The following is a 25,925-nucleotide window of genomic DNA, read 5'->3' on the forward strand; positions in this document are numbered from 1 at the left end:
GTTGAGGACACTGAATGGAGACCGGTGGAGGGATTGGTAGAGAGGGGGAGGAGGACACTGAATGGAGACCAGTGGAGGGATTGGCAGAGAGGGGTGGAGGACACTGAATGGAGGCCATTGGAGGGATTGGTAGAGGGGGGTGGAGGACACTGAATGGAGACCAGTGGAGGGATTGGCAGAGAGGGGTGGAGGACACTGAATGGAGGCCATTGGAGGGATTGGTAGAGAGGGGTTGAGGACACTGAATGGAGACCGGTGGAGGGATTGGTAGAGAGGAGTGGAGGACACTGAATGGAGGCCAGTGAAGGGATTGGCAGAGAGGGGTGGAGGACACTGAATGGAGGCCATTGGAGGGATTGGTAGAGGGGGGTGGAGGACACTGAATGGAGACCAGTGGAGGGATTGGCAGAGAGGGGTGGAGGACACTGAATGGAGGCCATTGGAGGGATTGGTAGAGAGGGGTGGAGGACACTGAATGGAGACCATTGGAGGGATTGGTAGAGAGGGGTGGAGGACACTGAATGGAGGCCAGTGGAGGGATTGGCAGAGAGGGGTGGAGGACACTGAATGGAGGCCATTGGAGGGATTGGTAGAGAGGGGTGGAGCGCACTGAATGGAGACCAGTGGAGGGATTGGTAGAGAGGGGTGGAGGACACTGAATGGAGGCCAGTGGAGGGATTGGTAGAGAGGGGTGGAGGACACTGAATGGAGGCCAGTGGAGGGATTGGTAGAGAGGGGTGGAGGACACTGAATGGAGGCCAGTGGAGGGACTGGTAGAGAGGGGTGGAGGACACTGAATGGAGGCCAGTGGAGGGATTGGTAGAGAGGGGTGGAGGACACTGAATGGAGGCCAGTGGAGGGATTGGCAGAGAGGGGTGGAGGACACTGAATAGAGGTCAGAGGAGGGATTGGTAGAGAGGGGTGGAGGACACTGAATGGAGGCCAGTGGAGGGATTGGCAGAGAGGGGTGGAGGACACTGAATGGAGGTCAGAGGAGGGATTGGTAGAGAGGGGTGGAGGACACTGAATGGAGACCAGTGGAGGGATTGGTAGAGAGGGGTGGAGGACACTGAATGGAGGCCAGTGGAGGGATTGGCAGAGAGGGGTGGAGGACACTGAATGGAGGTCAGTGGAGGGATTGGCAGAGAGGGGTGGAGGACACTGAATGGAGACCAGTGGAGGGATTGGTAGAGAGGGGTGGAGGACACTGAATGGAAGCCAGTGGAGGGATTGGCAGAGAGGGGTGGGGGACACTGAATGGAGACCAGTGGAGGGATTGGTAGAGAGGGGTGGAGGACACTGAATGGAGACCGGTGGAGGGATTGGTAGAGCGGGGTGGAGGACACTGCATGGAGACCGGTGGAGGGACTGGTAGAGAGGGGTGGAGGACACTGCATGGAGACCGGTGGAGGGACTGGTAGAGAGGGGTAGCAGACACGGTTGGTAAGGTGGATGAGTCTAGGGGCAGGATTCATGATGGACTGAAGGGAGGAGGAGCCTACATAAAGGTAAGCCAATGGCTGGCTCTTTAATATATCATGTGACAATAAACAATTGCACCAGCCACCACTCGAAGGCCCGCCCTTTTCTGGCACTCTTTTTGCTAACATGCAACAATAAGTTATTTTTGCTACAAAATTACTTAGAACCCGCCAACATTATTATTATTTTTTTTTTTAAAGCAGAGGCCCTAGAGAATAAAATCGGAGGGTTTTGCAAATTTGTCATGTCACACGGTATTTGCGCAGCGTTTTTTTTTTTAAGCACAGTTTTTGGTAAAAAAAAAGAAACATTTAAACATTTTTTTTATTTAATCATCATTTTTTACATTTTTTTACACTGTTAGTTTAATTTTGTTTTGTTTTTTATCACTTTTATTGCTGTCACAAGGAATGGAAACATCCTTTCTGACATCAATAGACATGTGACAGGTCCTCTTTATGGAGAGATCTGCGATCTGTAAGACCCCCAAATCCCTCCTCTGCCCCTGAAAGCATTCAAAACACCAAGATCTGTGTTTTAGAAGGCAGCGGGAGGATGGTGGGGGGGGGGGGGGGTTTGTCCCCTCCCGCTGCTTGTAATGGCAATCCAGCAGCTAGTTGGCCACTTTGATTGCTATTACAAGAGAGCCGGCTCTTAATAAACGGTAGCGGGGTGATGCCTGCTGGTGCATATCATCCCAGTATAACCACTTGAAGTCAAATCACGTACCAAGTACCTTTCCAACTTTCTGAGGTGAGAACAAGGGACACCTATCGGCAAACATATGTAGGCATAGGACACGCCCACCCTGCCCCGCCCCCTTAAAGGAGAATTACACCAAAAAAAATAAATTAGTTAACCACTTCAGCCCCGGACCATTTTGCTGGCCAAAGACAAGAGCACTTTTTGCGATTTGGCGCTGCGTCGCTTTAACTGACGATTGCGCGGTCGTGCGGCGTGGCTTCCAAACAAAATTTACGTCCTTTTTTTCCCCCCACAAATAGAGATTTCTTTTGGTGGTATTTGATCACCCCTGCGTTTTTTTTTTTGCGCTATAAACAATAATAGAGCGACAATTTTGAAAAAAAAAACGCATTATTTATTACTTTTTGCTATAATAAATATCCCCAAAAAATATATAAAAAAAGATTTTTTTCCCCTCAGTTTAGGCCGATACATATTCTTCTACATATTTTTGGTTAAAAAAAAAAAAAAAATAACGCAATTAGCGATTATTGATTGGTCTGAGCAAAAGTTATATCGTCTACAAAATAAGGGATAGATTTACGGCATTTTTATTATTATTTTTTTTTTTACTAGTGATGGTGGTGATCAGCAAATTTTTTATGGGGACTGCGATATTGCGGCGGACAAATTGGGCACTTTTGACAAATTTCTGACAACTATAGAGGCGATCAGAGCTTTAAAAATGCACTGACTACTGTATAAATGTCACTGGCAGGGAAGGAGTTAACACTAGGGGGCGATCAAGGGGTTAAATGTGTTCCCTCACTGTGTTCTAACTGTGGGGGGAGGGAACTGACTACGGGAGGAGAGATATCGGTGTTCCTACTTAGTAGGAACACACAATCTGTCTCCTTTCTGGTCTACAAAATAGGGGTTAGTTTTATGGCATTTTTATTAATCATATTTTTTTTTTTTTTACTAGTAATGACGGCGATCAGCGATTTTTTATCATGACTGCGACATTACGGCGGACACATCGGACACTTTTGACACATTTTTGGGACCATTGGCATTAATACAGCGATCAGTGCTAAAAAAAAACTGCATCGATTACTATAAAAATGACACTGGAAGTGAAGGGGTTATCCACTAGGGGGCGGGGGAGGGGTTAAGTGTGTCCTAGGGAGTGATTCTAACTGTTGGGGAGGAGGGGCTACGAATGACACTTCACTGATCTCTGCTCCCGCTCACAGGGAGCGCTGATCAGTGTCCTGTCACTAGGCAGAATGGAGAGATGCTTGTTTATGTCGGCGTCTCCCCATTCTTCAGCTCCGTGAGATGATCGCGGGTATCCCCGTGGCGATCGAGTCCGCAGGACCCATGACCCAACTCACGGGGGGTCCTGGCCGGCACGCACGTGATGGCATGGCGGCAAATTTAAGGGGACGTACCCGTACGCCCATTTGCCCAGCCGTAGCCATTCTGCCGACGTACATCGACGTGCGCCAGGTAGGAACCGGTTAACAACCAATAATTGCCCGCTTGCGATCCTACTCACGGAGCTCCCGGCAGGGTCGCGGGCGCCGCTCCCGGCGTGCACGTGACCACACGGTGGCAAATTCAAAGGGACGTACCTGCTTGCCCAGCCGTAGCCATTCTGCCGACGTACATCGACGTGCGCCAGTCGGGAACCGGTTAACAACCAATAATTGCCCCCTGGCGTTCCTACTCACGGAGCTCCCGGCAGGGTCGCGTGCGCCGCTGCCGGCGCACACGTGACCACATGGTGGCAAATTCAAAGGGACGTACCTGCATGCCCATTTGCCCAGCCGTAGCCATTCTGCCGACAAACATCGGCATGCGCCAGTTGGGAACCGGTTAACAACCAATAATTGCCCGCTTGCGTTCCTACTCTCGGAGCTCCCGGCAGCGCTGCGCATGTGACCACGCGGCGGAAAATTCAATGGGGACGTACCTGCATGCCCATTTGCCCAGCCGTGCCATTCTGCCGAGGTATATGTAAATGCGGCGGTCGGCAAGTGGTTCAAGGGGGTTGTAAACCCTCATTTTTTTTAAAATAACAAACATATCGTACTTACCTCCACTGTGAAGTTCCTTTTGTACACAGCGGCTCCTCCCCGCATCAGGAAACCCTCCTAGGAGAACCTACCTTGCGGGCGCGCTCCCAAGTCCAGCATTTGCTTCCATAGACACAGAATACAGGACTAGGGGCCCCCTGCCCCCCCCCCCCCCCTGCGTCCGCGTCATTGGATTCGGGAGCCAATGGCTATCCAATCAAGAGCTGAGACAACGGGCAGAGAGGGTAAGCGCGTCTCCGGCGTGGGCATTACGAGGCTCAGGTGAGTAAAACTGGGGAGGGGGGAGGGGCTGGTCGGTGACGGAAGTCGAACGACGGGAGTTATCTGGCTGGGAATCTGTCGATCGAGCGAGTCGTTTAATGTATGGAGGTGAGCGGAGCCGTCCGTCTGGAGGAGGAGCAGCACCTGTGCATGAAGAGTGAAAACCCCCGGGGGGGGGGGGGTCGTATTCATCGTGTTTTTTACGATTTTTACTGAACTGTTGTGAAAAATTTCTTGGGGGGGGGTCCTTTGGAAGAAGTGGACACATTCACATTGGGAAAATAAAATGTGGGGGTTTGTTTTATTGGTAAATATCTCATGTTTTGGGGCTCCAGTTATATTTCTAGCAAAAAAAAAAAAAAAAAAATGCTGATTTTATGGAAGTAAAAAACAAAACAAAAACATAATAAAATAAAAACGTTTCCCGGGAGGTAAGCGGTTAAGCAGCATTTCCCATTAATGTTCAGGAAGGAAGTCTTGTATAAAAGATTCATCGGGCTTTATATCTGACAGTCAGCCTGAAATATTGGAAGACGGAGAGAAGATTCCATCGGTTGCAGACCGGTAGAGGTAAGACCCGATAATAATGTCATACCGGGGGGAGGGGATCTTCATTCTGGGGGGCAAACACAACCAACTGGTGTTTTTAAGGTGAGGGACCCGGTATGGACTTATACAAGTCTACCACATAAACTGTGCCATGGTTGTGATTTTATAAACTTTTATAAAATAAAATAAATACAATGTATCTAAATGTAATAGAATGTACCTACCTTCTCTCTCTCTTCCTTTGCATCATCACTCAAATGCTTTTTCAGATCTCCTGTTCTGGGGGGGGGGGAGGGGGGGCTACGTTCCTTCTCCATGCCCACCTTGTGTATGTGAATGTAGCGCACTTCTGAAAAAGCCGCGTTTCCCTTAGGGCACACACAGCCAGGCACAAATGATCTGTCTAGGGGTATCCTTTTGTGTTTTTATTGCTGAGAATAGCTTAGATAGGTATGCATAGCTTCCGACTGTCCCTGTTTGGAGGGACTGTCCCGGATTTGGAGGCACTGTCCCGGATTTGGAGGGACTGTCCCGGATTTGGTGGGACTGTCCCGGATTTGGAGGGACTGTCCCGGATTTGGAGGCACTGTCCCAGATTTGGAGGCACTGTCCCGGATTTGGAGGGACTGTCTTGGATTTGCAGACATTGTCCTGGATTTGGAGGCACTGTCCTGGATTTGGAGGCACTGTCACTGATTTGGAGGCACTGTCCTGAATTTGGAGGCACTGTCACTGATTTGGAGGGTCTGTCCCTGATTTGGAGAGACTGTCCCTGATTTGGAGAGACTGTCCCGGATTTGGAGGGACTGTCCCGGATTTGGAGGGACTGTCCCGGATTTGGAGGCACTGTCCCGGATTTGGAGGCACTGTCCCGGATTTGGAGGGACTGTCTTGGATTTGCAGACATTGTCCTGGATTTGGAGGCACTGTCCTGGATTTGGAGGCACTGTCACTGATTTGGAGGCACTGTCCTGAATTTGGAGGCACTGTCACTGATTTGGAGGGTCTGTCCCTGATTTGGAGAGACTGTCCCGGATTTGGAGGGACTGTCCCGGATTTGGAGGGACTGTCCCGGATTTGGAGGGACTGTCTTGGATTTGCAGACATTGTCCTGGATTTGGAGGCACTGTCCTGGATTTGGAGGCACTGTCACTGATTTGGAGGGTCTGACCCTGATTTGGAGAGACTGTCCCTGATTTGGAACAAAGTCCCTCTGTCCCTCTTTGCTCCTCATTTGTCCCTAATTTTGGTCTGTTCTATATAGTTGTATAAAAAGTGCACTGTTAAAAAGAAGGCAAAAAAGTTCCAAGAGACTGTCTGGGTTTTGGAGAGACTGTCCCTGATTTGGAGAGACTGTCCCGGATTTGGAGAGACTGTCCCGGATTTGGAGAGACTGTCCCGAATTTGGAGAGACTGTCCCGGATTTGGAGAGACTGTCCCGGATTTGGAGAGACTGTCCCGGATTTGGAGAGACTGTCCTTGATTTGGAGAGACTGTCTTTGATTTGGAGAGACTGTCTTTGATTTGGAGAGACTGTCCCGGATTTGGAGGGACTGTCCCTGATTTGGAGGGACTGTCCCTGATTTGGAACAAAGTCCCTCTGTCCCTCTTTGCTCCTCATTTGTCCCTCATTTTGGTCTGATCTATATAGTTATATATAAAATGCACTGTTAAAAAGAAGGCAAAAACTTTCCAAGAGATTGTCCCTGATTTTGAGGCACTGTCTCTGATTTGAAGGGACTTTCCTTGATTTGGAGAGACTCCCGGATTTGGAGCAATGTCCCTCTGTCCCTCTTTGCTCATCATTTGTCCCAAATTTTGGTCTGTTCTATATAGTTCTAACAGTGCACTGTTAAAAAGAAGGCAAAAAAGTTCCAAGAGACTGTCCCTGATTTGGAACAAAGTCCCCCTGTCCCTGTTTGCTCCTGATTTGTCCCTCATTTTGGTCTGATCTATATAGTTGTATATAAAATGCACTGTTAAAAAGAAGGAAAAAACGTTCCAAGAGATTGTCCTGGATTTTGAGGCACTGTCCCTGATTTGGAGGGACTGTCCCGGTTTTAGAGGGACTGTCCCGGATTTGGAGGGACTGTCCCGGATTTGGAGGGACTGTCCCGGATTTAGAGGGACTGTCCTGGATTTGAAGGGACTATCCTTGATTGCTTTGCGCAAAATACCATGGGATATTTATTATAGCAAAAAGTAAAAAGGAGTTTTTTTTTTCAAAATTGTCGCTTTTTTTGTTTATAGCGCAAAAAATAAAAACCACAGAGGTGATCAAATACCACCAAAAGAAACCTCTATTTGTGGGAAAAAAAATTATCAAAATTTCATATGGGTACAGCGTTGTGTGACAGCACAATTGTCATTCAAATTGTAACAGCGCTAAAAGCTGAAAAGTGGTCTGGGCAGGAAGGGGGTCAAAATAACCTGTACTGAAGTGGTTAATAAAAATAATAATAATAATATTATTATTATTAAATATATAGCATAATACATATTGGCCTAAATTTGTGAAGAAATTAGATTTTTTTCAATTTTTTTATTGGGTATTTATTATTATTATTAATTATTGTTATTATTATTCATTATTATTATTATTATTTATTAATTAATATGAATAATAATAAAAATGATTATTAAATATATAGCAGAATACATATTAGCCTAAATTTAGGAAGACTTTTTTTATTTGATATTTTATTATTATTATTATTATTATTATTATTAATAATAATAATAATTAAGATGAATTATAATAAATATTATTATTAAATATATAGCAGAATACATATTGGCCTAAATTTGTGAAGAAATTAAATTTTTTGCATTTTTTTTATTGGGTATGCATTATTATTAATGTTATTATTATTCTTTTGTATTACTAGTTTATTAATTATAAATATTATTATTAAATATATAGCAGAATACATATTGGCCTACATTTGTGAAGAAATTCGATTTTTTTTACATTTTTTTTATTGGGTATTTATTATTATTAATTATTGTTATTATTAGTTTATTAATTATAAATATTATTATTAAATATATAGCAGAACACATATTGGCCTAAATTTGTGAAGAAATTCGATTTTTTGCATTTTTTTTATTGGGTATTTATTATTATTATTCATTATTATTTATTTGTATTATTAGTTTACTAATTATAAATATTATTATTATTAAATATATAGCAGAATACATATTGGCCTACATTTGTGAAGAAATTCGATTTTTTTACATTTTTTTATTGGGTATTTATTATTATTAATTATTGTTATTATTAGTTTATTAATTATAAATATTATTATTAAATATATAGCAGAATACATATTGGCCTAAATTTGTGAAGAAATTCGATTTTTTTTGCTTTTTTTTTTATTGGGTATTTATTATTATTAATGTTATTATTATTATTTATTTGTATTATTAGTTTATTAATTATAAATATTATTATTAAATATATAGCAGAATACATATTGGCCTAAATTTGTGAAGAAATTCGATTTTTTTTACATTTTTTTATAGGTTATTTATTATTATTAATTATTGTTATTATTATTAGTTTATTAATAATAAATATTATTATTAAATATATAGCAGAATACATATTGGCCTACATTTTTTAAGACATTTTTTTACTTTTTGTTTTTTTATTGAATGTGTTTTATAGCAGAAAATAAAATATATATATATTTTTTTGCAAAATTATCGGTCTTGTTTTTGTTTATAGCACAAAATAATAAAAAAGTGCAGAGGTGATTAAATACCACCAAAAGAAAGCTCTATTTGTTGGGGGGGAGGGACCCCGAGACATGATTCATCCAAGTGCCATGTATAGGATGACTGCCCATGATCTGACGTTCGCGGCGATACCTCACATGTGGGGGACGGTCGCTGTTTTGCGTGAGTGTGGGACCGGCGGGGGGCATTGAGAGCGAGCAAACGAGGACGGGGGGCACTTTATTTATTATTATTATTTATTTTTTTACACTGTTGCTTGAATTTGAATTTTTATCACTATTATTGCTGTCACATGGAATAGAAACATCCTTTGTGACCGCAACTCTTTATGGGGGGATCGATAAGACCCCCAAATTCCTCCTTTGTACCTACACTATATAGAATTACTACATGGGAGGAGCCTGTGATACATATGTACGTGGGAGGAGCCTGTGATACTTCTGTACGTGGGAGGAGCCTGTGATACTTCTGTACGTGGGAGGAGCCTGTGATACTTCTGTATGTGGGAGGAGCCTGTGATACTTATGTACATGGGAGGAGTCTGTGATATGGGAGGAGCCTGTGATATTTATGTACGTGGGAGGAGTCTTTGATACTTATGTACATGGGAGGAGCCTGTGATATTTATGTACGTGGGAGGAGCCTGTGATACTTATGTACATGGGAGGAGTCTGTGATACTTATGTACATGGGAGGAGTCTGTGATACTTATGTACATGGGAGGAGTCTGTGATACTTATGTACGTGGGAGGAGCCTGTGATACTTCTGTACACGGGAGGAGCCTGTGATACTTCTGTACACGGGAGGAGCCTGTGATACTTCTGTATGTGGGAGGAGCCTGTGATACTTCTGTACATGGGAGGAGCCTGTGATACTTATGTACGTGGGAGGAGCCTGTGATACTTATGTACATGGGAGGAGTCTGTGATACTTATGTACATGGGAGGAGTCTGTGATACTTATTTACATGGGAGGAGCCTGTGATACTTATTTACATGGGAGGAGCCTGTGATACTTATGTACGTGGGAGGAGCCTGTGATACTTATGTACGTGGGAGGAGTCTGTGATACTTATGTACGTGGGAGGAGTCTGAGATACTTATGTACGTGGGAGAAGCCTGTGATACTTATGTACGTGGGAGGAGCCTGTGATACTTATGTACGTGGGAGGAGCCTGTGTTACTTCTGTACGTGGGAGGAGCCTGTGATACTTCTGTATGTGGGAGGAGCCTGTGATACTTCTGTATGTGGGAGGAGTCTGTGATATGGGAGAAGCCTGTGATATTTATGTACGTGGGAGGAGTCTTTGATACTTATGTACATGGGAGGAGCCTGTGATACTTATGTACGTGGGGAGGAGACTGTGATACTTATGTATGTGGGGAGGAGCCTGTGATACTTATGTACATGGGAGGAGCCTGTGATACTTATGTACATGGGAGGAGCCTGTGATACTTGTGTACATGGGAGGAGCCTGTGATACTTATGTACATGGGAGGAGCCTGTGATACTTGTGTACATGGGAGGAGCCTGTGATACTTGTGTACGTGGGAGGAGCCTGTGATACTTGTGTACATGGGAGGAGCCTGTGATACTTGTGTACATGGGAGGAGCCTGTGATACTTATGTACATGGGAGGAGCCTGTGATACTTGTGTACATGGGAGGAGCCTGTGATACTTGTGTACGTGGGAGGAGCCTGTGATACTTGTGTACATGGGAGGAGCCTGTGATACTTATGTATGTGGGAGGAGCCTGTGATACTTTGGACATTTGTCACTTACAGTATTGTTGTCACAGTCACTATTTTCTGTGCACTTCATATTTGATTGTTTTCTCACTTTAGACTGAATGCTTTATTTAAGGTTTTTCAATTGTTTGCACGTCCATATTTATATTTATTAGAGTGTCTGTAAACCTCAGACATGAAATCTGAACAAAGCCTACCCCTCTATAGTGTGTACTTGTATCAGTCCAGAGCACCGAGTGTCATTTCTGCCTGCTGCCTCCGCCTGCTACCTACATGAGTCACTTCTGACAAGTTTTCCTGACACCACGAGATAAATGGTGACAGGAGAAGGAGCTCCAGCACACAGCCTGTGATTGACAGCCTCAGCTCTAAAAGTAAAAAAAAAAAGGTGTTGCGCTGGCAAACAAGTAAATAAAATAAATAAATAAATGAATATATCGATTTCTTACAAAGTGCATAACAATAACGTGCATAAATAATTGAAAACCCCAAGTGCATTCATAAATAATTAAAAAAAAAAATTCTAAAGTTCTTAATCAAAACACCAACAGAAATAGAGAGCACCGGAGAAAAGTCCTCTACGTGAAAAAAGTTCATTCACATGCAGAAGGATGCAGCCTGGGGTGATGAACGCCAAGCCCCTCCTCTATGACACCTCTGTGTGCGCCAAACCGCCTGTGACACCAGCGCTGCATACCACAAGGTTAGACCTCAAATATCAGGCGGTCTAGCAGCGCTTATAAAGAGGCTGGATGGATGGATGGAAGGACGAGTGATCAGCAATGGCAGCTGGTGAAGCTGTAGGATGCCTAGGACGCCCTTCCTTTTTGACCCCTCCCCCTTGGTGAAAATGGGCGTGGTGTGGTTAATGTCTGAGATGAACAAGGGATGGAAGGAGAGGGAGAGAGGGATGGAGGGACAGCAGGCCCAGATCCTACACAACAATAGAAATATGTGTATTCTAGAAACGTTAACAATCAGCAGATAGAGATATTCCAAATACCTGGTGTTAGCACTTCAATCATCCCGGCACCATGGTTGTTATGGTGTCAGGATGATTGAAGAGCATTATTTCTATTATTACATTGTAATATAAAATGAAATCATTCAACTCACCATAATGCAGAATCAGTGGGAGCCCTGAGCGTGTCACTAGCCACGTCGCCTGCCACCAGATGCCATCAGGTGTCCCCAGCGGAGTCCCTCCTTACATGCAGCCTGTGTCACCAGCAGCCTGTGTCACCATCAATTGCAGCAGCATGTGTGTTAGAAGTTTTTGAGTTAATTAATATTTTAAGTGATAAAAGTTTCTGAAAATATATGTAAGTTATATGTACGGTAATAAGTGATGGTTTCTAAAGGTCACAGAACAACAGATAGTATAGGGAGGAGGGGTTTTGCTGAGTAGGTATTTCTATTTTTGAGTTAGTCGGGACAATGGGTGGAGTTATGCTACTTATCTATAGACTGAACCATATTGGGTATATATGCAAATGTGGGAGTTATTAGGATACGCTGACATAACATCATGAAACAGTATAAGAATGGAGTAAGATTATGAGAGGGAGAGAGAGATCGGTGGGAAGAGAAGGAACTCAATGCTTTGAAAATGTAACACCAGAAGAACCTACCACCTTAGAAGCCAAATCCATGCCATATGTTACCAGATGTCAATCTTGTCTTTGCTTATCTTTCTGAACAATAAACCAACTATTGGACGAACGAAGGATTCTTCAATTTCTACTCCTGAAAATACGTAGCAAATGCAGCCTTGGATGAAGACATACATATCTCCGCTACACACCCTTTAGGAGAAGGGATACTGATTCACATATTACACAAAGACTTTGCTATTCATTAAGAAACGCCCCTGTGAGTATAGTAGAATACTAGAGTAATATGTATTTTACTGGGAAGTGTAGAGTATGTAGAGTTTCCACTACATTTACGTTTTTACTACCTACTCCACTTTCTTTCAATGTGTCACCACCAAATTGCAGCAGCATGTGTCACCACCAAATTGCAGCAGCATGTGTCACCACCAAATTGCAGCAGCATGAGTCACCATCAATTGCAGCAGCATGTGCCCCACCAAATTGCAGCAGCATGTGTCACCACCAAATTGCAGCAGCCTGTGTCACCACCATATTGCAGCAGCATGAGTCACCATCAATTGAAGCAGCATGTGTCCCACCAAATTGCAGCAGCATATGTCCCACCAAACTGCAGCAGCATGTGTCACCACCAAATTGCAGCAGCATGTGTCACCATCAATTGCAGCAGCATGTGCCCCACCAAATTGCAGCAGCATGTGTCACCACCAAATTGCAGCAGTACGAGTCACCACCAAATTGCAGCAGCATGTGTCCCACCAAATTGCAGCAGCATGTGTCTGTTATATCCTCTGTGTTGTGAGAGACACAAGACTCTGGTCTGGAACAATGGAAGTTTATTTCCAGTACTCACTGTACACTGCAACATGCATCTCAGGACAGTACATCTTATTAGGCTCTTACATGTGTCCAAGATGGCTACTATACCCCTTGACCCTTGGCATCACTCCTGGGTGGAGCCAGCCTTAAAGTGGCAGTACATGTGAAACCCTTCAGGTATAACACCTTCCATCCATCCCTAAAAAAACAAAAACAAAAAAACAAACAAAAAAAAACGAGAAAAGGCACAAAACATTAACTAATAACTGTCCAATAACAGTCCTCCAAACACAGGAGATGCACAGGACTTTTCCTGCATCCAGATGTGAGAGGAAGATTCCAGGGACAGTTGCGGGGATACAATGTCATTGGATCACTTTCGGCGGCCCCGTCGAAAGTCTCGTAACCGGTCTTGAAGCTGAAACCGGTCAGGAGGGCGACAGTGTCGTTGAGGGCGGGCACCCATCGACTCGGGATCGGAGGAAACAGGGTCGACTGGAATGGGCACTGGCGGTGCCAAGAAGGGATCCCCCAGCTCAGTGGGTGAACCAACCTCCGGACCAGGGCTGGAGGGCTCTGTTGGAGCTGAGTTCAAAAGATCAGAGTCCCCCCAATCATCAGTTCCCATGCATCCTGATCCGCTGGGAGCAGTTCCTTGCAACACTGGTGGTTCAGCCGGCGTCAGGGATTCATGCAGTTGAAAACGAGGGCGCAGTTGGTCCGCATGCCTTCTGCAAATAGAACCATCTTCCAGGCAGACCCTATACATCTTGGGTCCCAAAGTCTCTGCAATGACAGCAGGAAGCCAACGGGTGTTGGAAGCCCCATAAGATCGGGCCCATACCTTTTGTTGGGCTGTGAATCGGGGGAATCTCATGGTGTTTGACCATCTTGTCTTGGGACTGCAGTACATGTTCCTGGACTGTTTGTGGGCGGAGCATGTCCAAAACAGTCCATGGCTGCCGACCCCGAAGGAGTTCTGCTGGAGTTTTCCCGGTGGTTGCATGTGGTGTGTTTCTGTAAGCAGAAAGGAAGGAGTCCAGCTGCTGGGGTGACAGTGACTGCTGTTTACTTGTAGCCACTGTAGCTTTGAAATAGCGATTAAAAGTCTGCACAAACCGCTCTGCTTGACCATTTGTAGCTGGGTGGTAAGGTGCGGTCAACTTGTGTTTGATGTTGTGGGCAGTCAAGAAACGCTGAAACTCCTGACTGGTGAATTGGGCACCATTGTCTGTGACGATTTCTCTGGGGTATCCAAATGTAGCAGCGAGATGTAACAGTATGGAAACTGTTGCCTTAGTTGTTGGCTGAGTAACAGGAATTACCTCAGGCCACTTTGAATGGGCGTCCACTATGATCAAGAAGGTGTGTCCTCTGATCGGACCTGCAAAGTCCAAGTGTAGTCGAAACCAAGGAACCGTGGGCCAAGTCCAGGGCTGGACGCACCCTCGAGGAGGGTCTCTTGCAGTTTGTGCACATCCAGCACAAGCATTCACATATGTTGTGATATCCGAGTCTAAGTTTGGCCACCACACATAGCCTCGGGCCTTTTGTTTCATACGTGTGCCCCCGGGATGACCAGTATGTAGCAAGTCCAGAATGTGTCTCCGGAGGGTCTGTGGAATGATCACTCGGTCTCCCCATAAAACACAGTTACCAGCCACAGTTAATTCCATACGCCTATGGAAATAAGGTTCATAATCCTGTGTGACGGTTGCAGGCCAACCGGACTGTACCCAGGAGAGTATTGTTTTCAGAAAGGTATCCTTGGCTGTATGGGCTGCTATCTCCCCAGAAGACAAGAAGGACAGGCTGGTGTAACGACAACTCTTTACCGGTGGAGAGGAGTCCATTGACCTCCCTGTCAGTCGGGACATTGCGTCCGCATTAGCATTGGAATCATGACCGCGATACTGGATTTTATAACTGTACGCTCCCAAGAACAGGGCATAGCGTTGGAGGCGGGCCGCAGTAGTCTGAGAGATGCCTTTGTCAGGGCTAAAGATCTGAAGGAGTGGTTTATGGTCTGTCAGTATGGTGAATTCCCTACCATACAGGTAAAGATGAAATTTCTTAATTGCCCATATCAGCGCAAGAGCCTCTTTGTCAATGTGAGAGTAATTGCTTTCTGCTTTTGTCAAAGACCTGGAGGCAAATGCCACTGGTTTTTCTGACCCATCAGGTAAGATGTGAGACAGTACAGCCCCCAGACCATAGGGTGAGGCATCACAAGCCAAGGTCAGAGGCTTCTGGAGGTCATAGTGAACAAGCATGCGTGACGCCAACAGCTTCCGCTTAGAGACTTCAAAAGCGCGTTGGCATGCAGCCGACCAGTCCCATCTGGAGTGTTTCTCCAAAAGCTTGTTCAACGGAAACAAGGTGTGTGCCAGATCTGGCAGAAATTTGTGGTAATAGTTCAGCAAGCCAAGGTATGATCGCAGCTGCTGGACATTGGTTGGGGCAGGAGCTTTGACTAAGGCATCAACCTTGGCTTCTGTGGTGTGTATACCGTCTGCATCCACAAGGTGGCCACAAAACTCCAATTTTGGCACCATGAATTGGCATTTTGCTAAGTTCACTTTCAGACCCTGCTCTTGGAGTCTTTCCAACACAAGCTCCACGTTTTGCTTGTGTTCCTGGTCCGTCCGTCCCGTGATGAGCATGTCATCTAACAGGCACTGAGTGAAAGGAATGTCCGCCAAAATCTCATCCATCTTCCGTTGCCAAATGGCTGGGGCAGAGGCTACACCAAACACCATCCGATTGTACTCATACAGTCCCTTGTGGGTGTTGATGGTCAGAAACTTGCGGGAAGAAGGATGGACCTCAAACTGTAAATATGCTTGTTTGAGATCAAGCTTGGTGAACTTTTGACCCCCTGCAAGAGAGGCAAAAATGTCATCTACTCTGGGTAGAGGATACTGGTCTATTTCCAGTTGGGAGTTCAGTGCCATGCGGAAATCGCCACAAATGCGCAAGTCCCCATTCGCTTTCTTCACTGGTACAACAGGTGATGCCCACTCGCTGTGCTCTACCTTTGAGATGACACCTTGTTCCTCCAGCCGACTTAGTTCTGCTTCCACTCCTGCTCGGAGTGCGAAAGGTACTGTGCGAGCTTTGAAGAACTTAGGCTGGGCGTTGGGTTTCAGCTTGAGTCTCACACAGTCATGCTTTATTTTCCCCAACTGGTCATCAAAGATCTTTGGGAACCGCTGCTTCAGGGACACCACCCATCCCTCATTATCTCCTAATGGAATTGTCACAGTGTTACAGGGATTTATGGCGAAGTCTGGCATACCAAAGTGAGCAATCCAGTCTCTCCCAAAGAGAGGGGGTCCCCCATTCTCTAGTATATATAATGGCAGTCTCTTTGTCTGACCCTTGTACAATACCTGCACTTTTGCATAACCCAGTGGGTGGAGTATCTGCTTTGAGTATGTCTGCAGTTTGGCGTTGGGCGGACAGTTGTTCGGGTCTGAAGTTGTCTCCATTGTTTCTGAGTGATAACTGAAACTGCTGCTCCTGTGTCTACATCCATCTTTAGTTTCTTTCCCTCAATGGTTACCTCTACAGTCATTGCAGAGGGTGCTGAATGCATATGATGTATGTCTAAACTGTGGAGCACTTCCTCATCCTCTGACTCAGATGATGATGTATATCTTCCCACCATATAGGTCTTTGTCTTGGGGTTCAGAGGTTGTTTATCTCGCACCTTCTTGCTCCGGCAAACTCGTTTCAGATGTCCTGTTTTACCACAGTTATGACAGGTCTGATCCTTAAACCTGCAGACTTTGTGATCATGGTCTGTATTCCCACAACGGTAGCAAGCTGACTCCCGGCTTGGTGGAGGTCTGTATTCCCACAACGGTAGCAAGCTGACCCCCGGCTTGGCGGAGGTCTGTATTTCCAGTTTGTGACTGTGGGCTTGACTGCTGTTCTGAAAACTTCCTGTTTCACCTCTTCTCTTCTGCCCTGAGAGTTCAATTCCTCTGTATCTTTCACAGCCATTTCCATCATTGAAGCTATATCAATTGCCTTTGCAAGGGTAAGGTCTTTCTCTGTTAACAGTCTCTTTTGGCTAGAGTCACAATTCAGTCCCATGACAAACTTATCTCTCAGTGCAGTAGGTAGGTACTCCCCAAAAGAACAGGTAGAGGCTAGTCTGCGAAGTGCGAGCACATAAGCTTTAATTTCTTCACCTGGCTGCTGCTGCCTCTGATAAAAACGAAATCTTTCTGCAATCTCTAGTGGTTTAGGCTGGAAGTGACCCTCTAACAGTGTCAGGAGCTCTGCCAATGTCTTAGTTGCTGGTTTTACAGGGGAAAGGAGATCCCTGAGAGTGTCATATGTCTGAGCACCGACCACTGTCACAAATACTGCTACTTGCCTTTCACCTGGGATGCCATTTGCACTGAAATACTGTTCCAGTCTCTCCACCCAGGAACTCCAGGATGTCTGTTCTCCATCAAATTCACTTAATGTCCCGATCAATGACATTTTCCTGCTGGGATCTGTGATTGCTTTTATCCAGGTAACAATCCACAATGTCTTTGTCTCTCTCTCAGACTGATAGACACTTTGTAAATCCTATCCTCGTCGCCACTGTTATATCCTCTGTGTTGTGAGAGACACAAGACTCTGGTCTGGAACAATGGAAGTTTATTTCCAGTACTCACTGTACACTGCAACATGCATCTCAGGACAGTACATCTTATTAGGCTCTTACATGTGTCCAAGATGGCTACCATACCCCTTGACCCTTGGCATCACTCCTGGGTGGAGCCAGCCTTAAAGTGGCAGTACATGTGAAACCCTTCAGGTATAACAGTGTCCCACCAAATTGCAGAAGCATGTGTCACCATCAATTGCAGCAGCATGTGTCACCAGCAATTGCAGCAGCATGTGTCACCACCAAATTGCAGCAGCATGTGTCACCACCAAATTGCAGCAGCATGTGTCACCACCAAATTGCAGCAGCCTGTGTCACCACCAAATTGCAGAAGCATGAGTCACCATCAATTGCAGCAGCATGTGCCCCACCTAATTGCAGCAGCCTGTGTCACCACCAAATTGCAGCAGCCTGTGTCACCACCAAATTGCAGAAGCATGTGTCGCCACCAAATTACAGCAGCATGTGTCACCACCAATTGCAGCAGCATATGTCACCACCAAATTGCAGCAGCACAAGTCATCATCAATTGCAGCAGCATATATCACCACCAAATTGCAGCAGCACAAGTCATCATCAATTGCAGCAGCGTGTGTCACCAAATTGCAGCAGCATGTGTCACCACCAAATTGCAGCAGCCTGTGTCACCACCAAATTGCAGCAGCATGAGTCACCATCAATTGCAGCAGCATGTGTCACCACCAAATTGCAGCAGCCTGTGTCACCACCAAATTGCAGCAGCATGAGTCACCATCAATTGCAGCAGCATGTGGCCCACCAAACTGCAGCAGCATGTGTCACCACCAACTTGCAGCAGCATGAGTCACCATCAATTGCAGCAGCATGTGTCACCACCAAATTGCAGCAGCCTGTGTCACCACCAAATTGCAGAAGCATGAGTCACCATCAATTGCAGCAGCATGTGCCCCACCTAATTGCAGCAGCCTGTGTCACCACCAAATTGCAGCAGCCTGTGTCACCACCAAATTGCAGAAGCATGTGTCGCCACCAAATTACAGCAGCATGTGTCACCACCAATTGCAGCAGCATATGTCACCACCAAATTGCAGCAGCACAAGTCATCATCAATTGCAGCAGCATATATCACCACCAAATTGCAGCAGCACAAGTCATCATCAATTGCAGCAGCGTGTGTCACCAAATTGCAGCAGCATGTGTCACCACCAAATTGCAGCAGCCTGTGTCACCACCAAATTGCAGCAGCATGAGTCACCATCAATTGCAGCAGCATGTGTCACCACCAAATTGCAGCAGCCTGTGTCACCACCAAATTGCAGCAGCATGAGTCACCATCAATTGCAGCAGCATGTGGCCCACCAAACTGCAGCAGCATGTGTCACCACCAACTTGCAGCAGCATGAGTCACCATCAATTGCAGCAGCATGTGTCACCACCAAATTGCAGAAGCATATGTCACCACCAAATTGCAGCAGCATGTGTCCCACCAAATTGCAGCAGCATGTGTCCCACCAAATTGCAGCAGCATGTGTCACCATCAATTGTAGCAGCATGTGTCACCATCAATTGCAGCTGCATGTGTCACCACCAAATTGCAGCAGCATGTGTCCCACCAAATTGCAGCAGCATGAGTCCCACCAAATTGCAGCAGTCTGCCTGTGTCACATAAAACCCCCATCCCCCAGTTATTTACCTTGCTGTTTGTTGTCCTCTCTAGTGATGTCTCCTGTAGAGAGGTCCGTGCTCTCATACTTCCTGTTTCCTTTCTCCTGGGCGCAATTGGAGAGCGAAAACAGGAAGTGACATCAAACTCAGATGTCAATCAAACCGCCCAGCCGCAGTAATATATACTACAAATGGCGGAAGCTACTCGGCGCTTCAGAAAGCGCCGCAAGGCAGGCTAAATGCCTGCAAATGAAGCGCCACGTCTGCAATCTCGTGATTGCACAGACGTGGCGCTTCCCATAGGTGCACTGTGTCCAGCATCCAAACGCAGTGCACTTAAGGACCTTTTTTGTATTTTTTTCTAAAGGGCCAGCATTAAAAAAATTGTGATTGCCCGGAGGTGGGGCGGCGCCCAGGCACCCCCTATGGACGGGCCACCACTGGTGATCAGCATCTGATCCCTGCAGTCTGCCACCTACATCACTGCTCAACAGCTTATATCATAAAGGCGATCCCTGGAGCAAGCATGGCACAGATATTACATAAAAGAGGAAGGAGACTCGTTCACAGTCTAACATTTCAAAATAACTTCATTAAAAGCTAGGTGTCTACTCACATTTTGATAAAACAAGCCAGAATATCAGAACAATGCATCCAAAACCCCGGCAGGTGTAATGACAGCACCGTTGTAGATCCTCCCTACATGTTTTGTCCAAACGGACAACATCACGGCTCTATTCCTGTGTGCTGTATGAAGGAGGGGCCATCACTTCCCTCCGATCGGCTGTCAGAGCTCTGCAGAGTGTAATGTTAGCTCTCCGCCCCCTGCTACCTGAAAGCTTAGAAAAGCTTTATAAATTCTGAATTTTCAATGGCTATAGTGAAGAGACGCCTGAAGATAAACAGGTACAACTTATGTAGGAGGATTTGTTTCACCTCTGTCTATCACCTGAGGCCAGTCACTTCACTGGGTGTATGTAAGGGGGCAGGCCATAGATGTTGCAACTTTCTTTCCTGCACCCGGTACCGGGGCAAGGTCACCTAGGGCTCAGAGTGAACATGCCAAACTGCAACCCCCCAAGATGTCTGAGCATTATGTGTCAGCAAAAATGCCACCCTCCCAAAAAAAAAGAAACATTGGGCACAAATCTCTGCCCCCTCCATCCCTCAAATCCCCTCAGCACAAATACCGCTCCCCCATTCCAAAATAAATCACCCCTCCTAGCACAAATCCTCCATCCATCAAATTTTCCCTCCTAAATATACATTTTCTCCCCCTACTCCAAATCCCCCCTCCTAGCACAAATATCCTCCCATCCCCCTCCTAGCACAAGCACCCCACAATCATCCCCACTAGTGCAAAAAATCATAATAATAATTATAACTTATTATCGTGTGTGTTCATTTACAGAAAGGGGCATGGCCTTGTCAGGAAGGGGGGTGGGTCATATTTAAATTAGGGGGTGCATGAGTTTAGTCAGGCCTAGGGCAGCACCTAAACCTAAATACACCACTGCTACTACTACTACAACTAATAATAATAATAATAATAAATATAAAATAAATAAAAATAATCATGAATAAATAATAAATACAATATTTGAATACTATGTAATAAATAACCCCTTAAAATAATAATAATAATAATAATAATAATAATAATAATAATAATAATAATAATAATAATAATAATAACCTATTATTTTGTGTGTTTTATAATAATTATTATTATTTATTTATTTATTATTATTATTTTTAGGGGTTATTTATTTATTTATGATTACATAGTATTCAAATATTGTATTTATTATTTATGAGTATTTTTATTTATTATATATTTATTAACTTATTAAATAATACTAATAATAACTTATTATTTTGTGTGTTTATTTATTATTATTATTATTTTTAGGGTTTATTTATTATTATTATTATTTTTAGGGTTTATTTATTATTACATAGCATTCAAATATTGTATTTATTAATGATTATTTTATATTTATTCATTAATTTATTATTTTTATTATTATTAATAATAATAATAATAATAATAATAATAATAATAATAATAATATTAGTTGTAGTAGTAGCAGCAGTGATGTATTTAGGTTTAGGTGCTGCCCTACGCCTTACTAAACCCAAGCACCCCCTAATTTAAATATGACCCACCCCCTTCCTGTCAAGGCCACACCCCTTTCTCTTTAAGCCACACCCTATCATCTGCAGACCACACCCCTTCCCCATTTAGGCCCCACCTTTTCCTCTTAGAACTCCACCTCATCCTCTCTGTACATTAAAAGTGGGTACCAAGTGCCTACCTGTTTATTTTGTTGTTGTGTATACAGTTTCAAATGTTGTATCTATTATTTTAAGAGAAAATAAACCTCAAATAAAATAATGAAAAAGTGTAAATTCAAAAATTTTTTTTTACAAAGATCATTCATCCGTGTCAGGTATATGACGTGGATCACAGCCTGCTGTGATTGGTTGAATTGGCACGTGGTCAGCCCACCTGAGCGGTAACACCACGCCGTGGCTTCAGCCGCTCTTACTGGACATTCATACAAGGCGGCGCTCTTTGATCCACGCGTCGTACACGCAAAGTCCACAACTGGTTAAAGTAGATCCAAGCCCTAAGTGGAGGACATTTAACCCCTTCAATACCGGCCATTTTTTTACCCCCTTCCTGCCCAGACCAATTTTCAGCTTTCATAGCTGTGACATTTTCAATGACAATTGCGCGGTCGTGCGACGCTGTACCCATATGACTTTTTGATCATCCCCCCCCCCCCCAAAAAAAATAGAGATTTGATCTCCTCAGCGGTTTTAATTTTTTGTGCTAATACAAAATTATTTTTGAAAAAAAAAAACCCTATATTTTTTACTTTCTGATATAAAACACACTCAGTAAAAAAATGTAAAAAAAAACAAAATAAATAAATAAATTTCTTCATCAATTTAGGTCAATATGTATTCTGCTACATATTTTTTATTCAGCGTAAATTAATTGGTTTGCGCAAAAGTTATCGCGTCTACAAACTATGGGATATATTTATGGAATCTTTATTTTTTATCAGTAATGGCGGCGATTTAAAAAAAAATTTTGGTGGGACTACGACATTGCAGCGGTCAAATCGTACACACACGACCGTACTTTCCGGCAGACTAGGTCCGACGGACTTTCGGCGGAGTTCCGACGGACTTTCCGAATGAACGGAGTTGGCCACACACGAGAGGACTAAGTCCGTTCGAGAGTCCGTTCGTTTTGAACGCGATGACGTAAGACGGGACTAAACAAGGAGGTTCAATAGCCAGTAGCCAATAGCTGCCCTTGCGTCGTATTTTGTCCGTCGGACCAGCACACAGACGAACCGTTTTCCCGATTTTAGGCCGTCGGAATTGAGTCCGTCGGATAGATTTGAAGCATGTTTTATTTCTAGGCCTGTCTGACTTTTTTTTTTTTCGAAAAAACGATTGGACTAGCCCACACACGATCGGATTGTCTGACAGACTCATCCCTTCGGACCTAGTCTGCCGGATCAGTGACACTTTTGACACTTTGTGGGAACCAGTGATGCTAATATAGTGATCAGTACTAAAAATATGCACTGTCACTGTACTAATGACACTGGTGCCAGGGGCGATCAAAGGGTTAAATACATCCCGGGGGGTACTTGCTAACTGTGTGCGGGGGGGGGCAGTGCCGGGACAAGGTCATCCAGAGCCCAGGGCAAACATGCCAAACTTCCCCCCCCCCCTGCCCCCAAGGTGTATGAACATTAAGCATCATCAAAAATCCCCCCCCCCCAAAAAACTGAGCATTAATCTTTTTCATCCCCTTAAGCATAAATCCCCCTCCTCCCAGTGCAAATATGTTCCCCTGCTGAAATCCCCCCTCCCAGCACAAATCTTACCCCCCCGATCCAAGTGCCCCCCAAAAAAAATCACTCCTCCTAAAACAAATTATCTACCCCTAAGATTACCCCTCCCAATAACCCCACTGCAAATCCCCCCTTCCATCACAAAGCGCCCCAATCATTCTTCCGAGCACAAATCTTCCCCCATTCCTTCTCCCCCTAAATTTTAGCATACCCCCCAAATTTCCCCCTCCTAGAACAATACTTACTCCCTGCTGCCCCTCAAATCCCCCTTTCCAACACAAATCCCCTCCCCCCTATTTCCTTGTGGTGCCCCCCCCCCACCGTCCATGATACCACAGTGCCCAGGGCAGCCGCCCCTCCTGGCCCACCCCTTGTCCCAGGCCCTGGCGGGGGGGGGGGAGGGGGGATGGGCTGACTGGGTGAAGATAGAGATCCGTGTTCACGGCTTAGCAGAAACACAAGATCTCCCATCTTCCCCCACTCTGACCGAACGTCGATCTGCCTTGTTTACATAGGCAGACCGCTGTTCTGCCTGTCTCCTGAGAACGATCGGGTTGGCCGGAAACCAGCGGATTGGACTCCCGCCAACGGCACGCGCGACCTCACACCCAGTATATGTGCAGGGGGCGGTCTGGAAGAGGTTAAAGTAAATTTTATTTATTTGTTTATTTTTTTATTTTTTTTTGCTTTATTTGTATTGGATTGTATTAAATACATTTGTAAAATTATCCCCTAGAGGGAGCTAAAGAGGTTAAAGTGAACTTTTTTTTTTTTTTTTGCTTGCTGCGATGTTGTTATTTTTATTGTATTAAACACAGAAATTTGTAAATTAGCCCCTAGAGGGAGCTCTAGTCTCCTAAATTGTCATTTTTTTTTCTCTCCCTAGCTTAGGATAGAGAGCTGGGAAGAGTTCAGGTTTTTCCCAAGTTTTTATTTTAGTTTATGAGCCCAACGGGGGAGGGTAAAAGGCAGGCGTCACAATACTTCTGGCAATACAGTGTATCTCTTTGGAGACCACGGGGGAAAATAACATGACCGTGCGCTTTCTTAATCTGATGTCAGAATGCTGAGATATCGACTCACCATCCGCTGCACTGAGCGTATCTCTCTTCACGTGGTCATATGGTGTACAATGTTGCGTGTCTGATCACACGGAGCTTACATGGCTGCAAACATGTGGTTTTGTTTTTTACGGTTCTCTAACTCTCTGCTGGCATCGATGCCGCAACGTGATAGGATGGAATTTGTAACAGACGCCTTTTATGAGAAGCGCCAAAGAAAGATAATATATATATATAATAATAGAAAACATGTATTTTCTGGTAGAACAAAGACAATTTAACCACTTACTTACTGGGCACTTAAACCCCCCTCCTGCCAAGACCAATTTTCAGTTTTCGGTGCTCTCACACTTTGAATGACAATTACTCAGTCATGCAACACTGTACCCAAATTAATTTTTTGTCCTTTTTTTCCCACAAATAGAGCTTTCTTTTGGTGGTATTTGATCACCTCTGGGGTTTTTATTTTTTTGCGCTATAAATGAAAAAAGACCGAAAATTTTCAAAAAAGAACCGCATATTTCTTTGTTTCTTTGACAGAATTATGCAAATTATTAATTTTTCTTCATAAATTTTGGCCACAATTTATACTGCTACATATCTTTGGTAAAAAAATAACCCAAATTAGTGGATATTATTTGGTCTTTGTGAAAGTTAGAGAGTCTACAAGCTGTGGTGCGAATCGCACAAAATTGATCACATCTGATGTACTGGTGGCCTATCTCGCTTCTTGTGACCCCAAACAAGCCAGGAAAGTACAAATACCCCCCAAATGACCCCTTTTTGGAAAGTAGACATTCCAAGGTATTTAGTAAGAGGCATAGTGAGCTTTTTGATGTTGTCATTTTTTTTCCCACAATTCTTTGCACAAGAATTAAGATTTTTCATTTTTTTTATTTTTTTCCACAAAATTGTCATTGTAATAGGTTATTTCTCTCACATGGCATGTGTATACCACAAATGACACCCCCAAAAAAAATTCTGTTACTTATCCTGAGTATTACAATACCACATGTGTGGGACTTTTTCACAGCCTGGCCACATAGAGAGGCCCAACATGCAGGGAGCGCCATCACGTGTTCTAGGAGCATAAATTACACATCTAACTTGTTGACTACTTATTACACTTTTGAAGGCCCTGGAGCACCAGGACAATGACACGTGACACTGATGACAGATGGCACTGATACGTGGCAATGATGACACTTATACGTGGCACTGATGACACGTGGCACTGATGACAGATGGCACTAATATGTGGCACTGATGACAGATGGCACTTATACGTGGCACTGATGACACGTGGCACTGATGCGTGGCACTGATGACACGTGGCACTGATGCGTGGCACTGATGACACGTGGCACTGAAGACACGTGGCACTAATACGTGGCACCAATGACAGATGGCACTAATACGTGGCACTAATAAGTGCCACCGATGATAGATGGCACTAATACGTGGCACCGATGACGCGTGACACTGATGACAGATGGCACTGATAAGTGGCATTGATGACAGGTGACACTGACAACAGATCGCACGTGACACTGACAGGTGGCACTGATGACAAATGGCACTGATACGTGGCACTGACAGATGGCACTAATATGTGGCACTGTTGACAGATGGCACTATGTGGCACTGATGGCATGTGGCACTGATG

The 25,925-nt window shown here is 44.6% G+C and overlaps 1 protein-coding gene across 2 annotated transcripts in view; it reads left to right on the forward strand.

Annotated features, from left to right (window-relative positions):
- Nucleotides 1-25,925, forward strand: part of LOC143973680 (C3a anaphylatoxin chemotactic receptor-like) — a 163,804-nt gene that overhangs the window by 102,381 nt on the left and 35,498 nt on the right. The window contains exon 1 of one of the 2 annotated variants that reach the window (XM_077474536.1): nucleotides 5,000-5,099. The exons of the other annotated variant lie outside the window; for it this stretch is intronic. The gene's annotated coding sequence lies outside the window, so the exon portion shown is untranslated. Of the gene's footprint in view, nucleotides 1-4,999; nucleotides 5,100-25,925 lie in introns of those variants that run through there. 2 annotated transcript variants of the gene reach the window in all.

Source organism: Lithobates pipiens, unplaced genomic scaffold, assembly GCF_037356315.1.
Source record: "Lithobates pipiens isolate NorthernLeopardFrog02 unplaced genomic scaffold, aLitPip1_a1.2 Scaffold_91, whole genome shotgun sequence".
NCBI classification, from domain to species: Eukaryota; Metazoa; Chordata; class Amphibia; order Anura; family Ranidae; genus Lithobates; species Lithobates pipiens.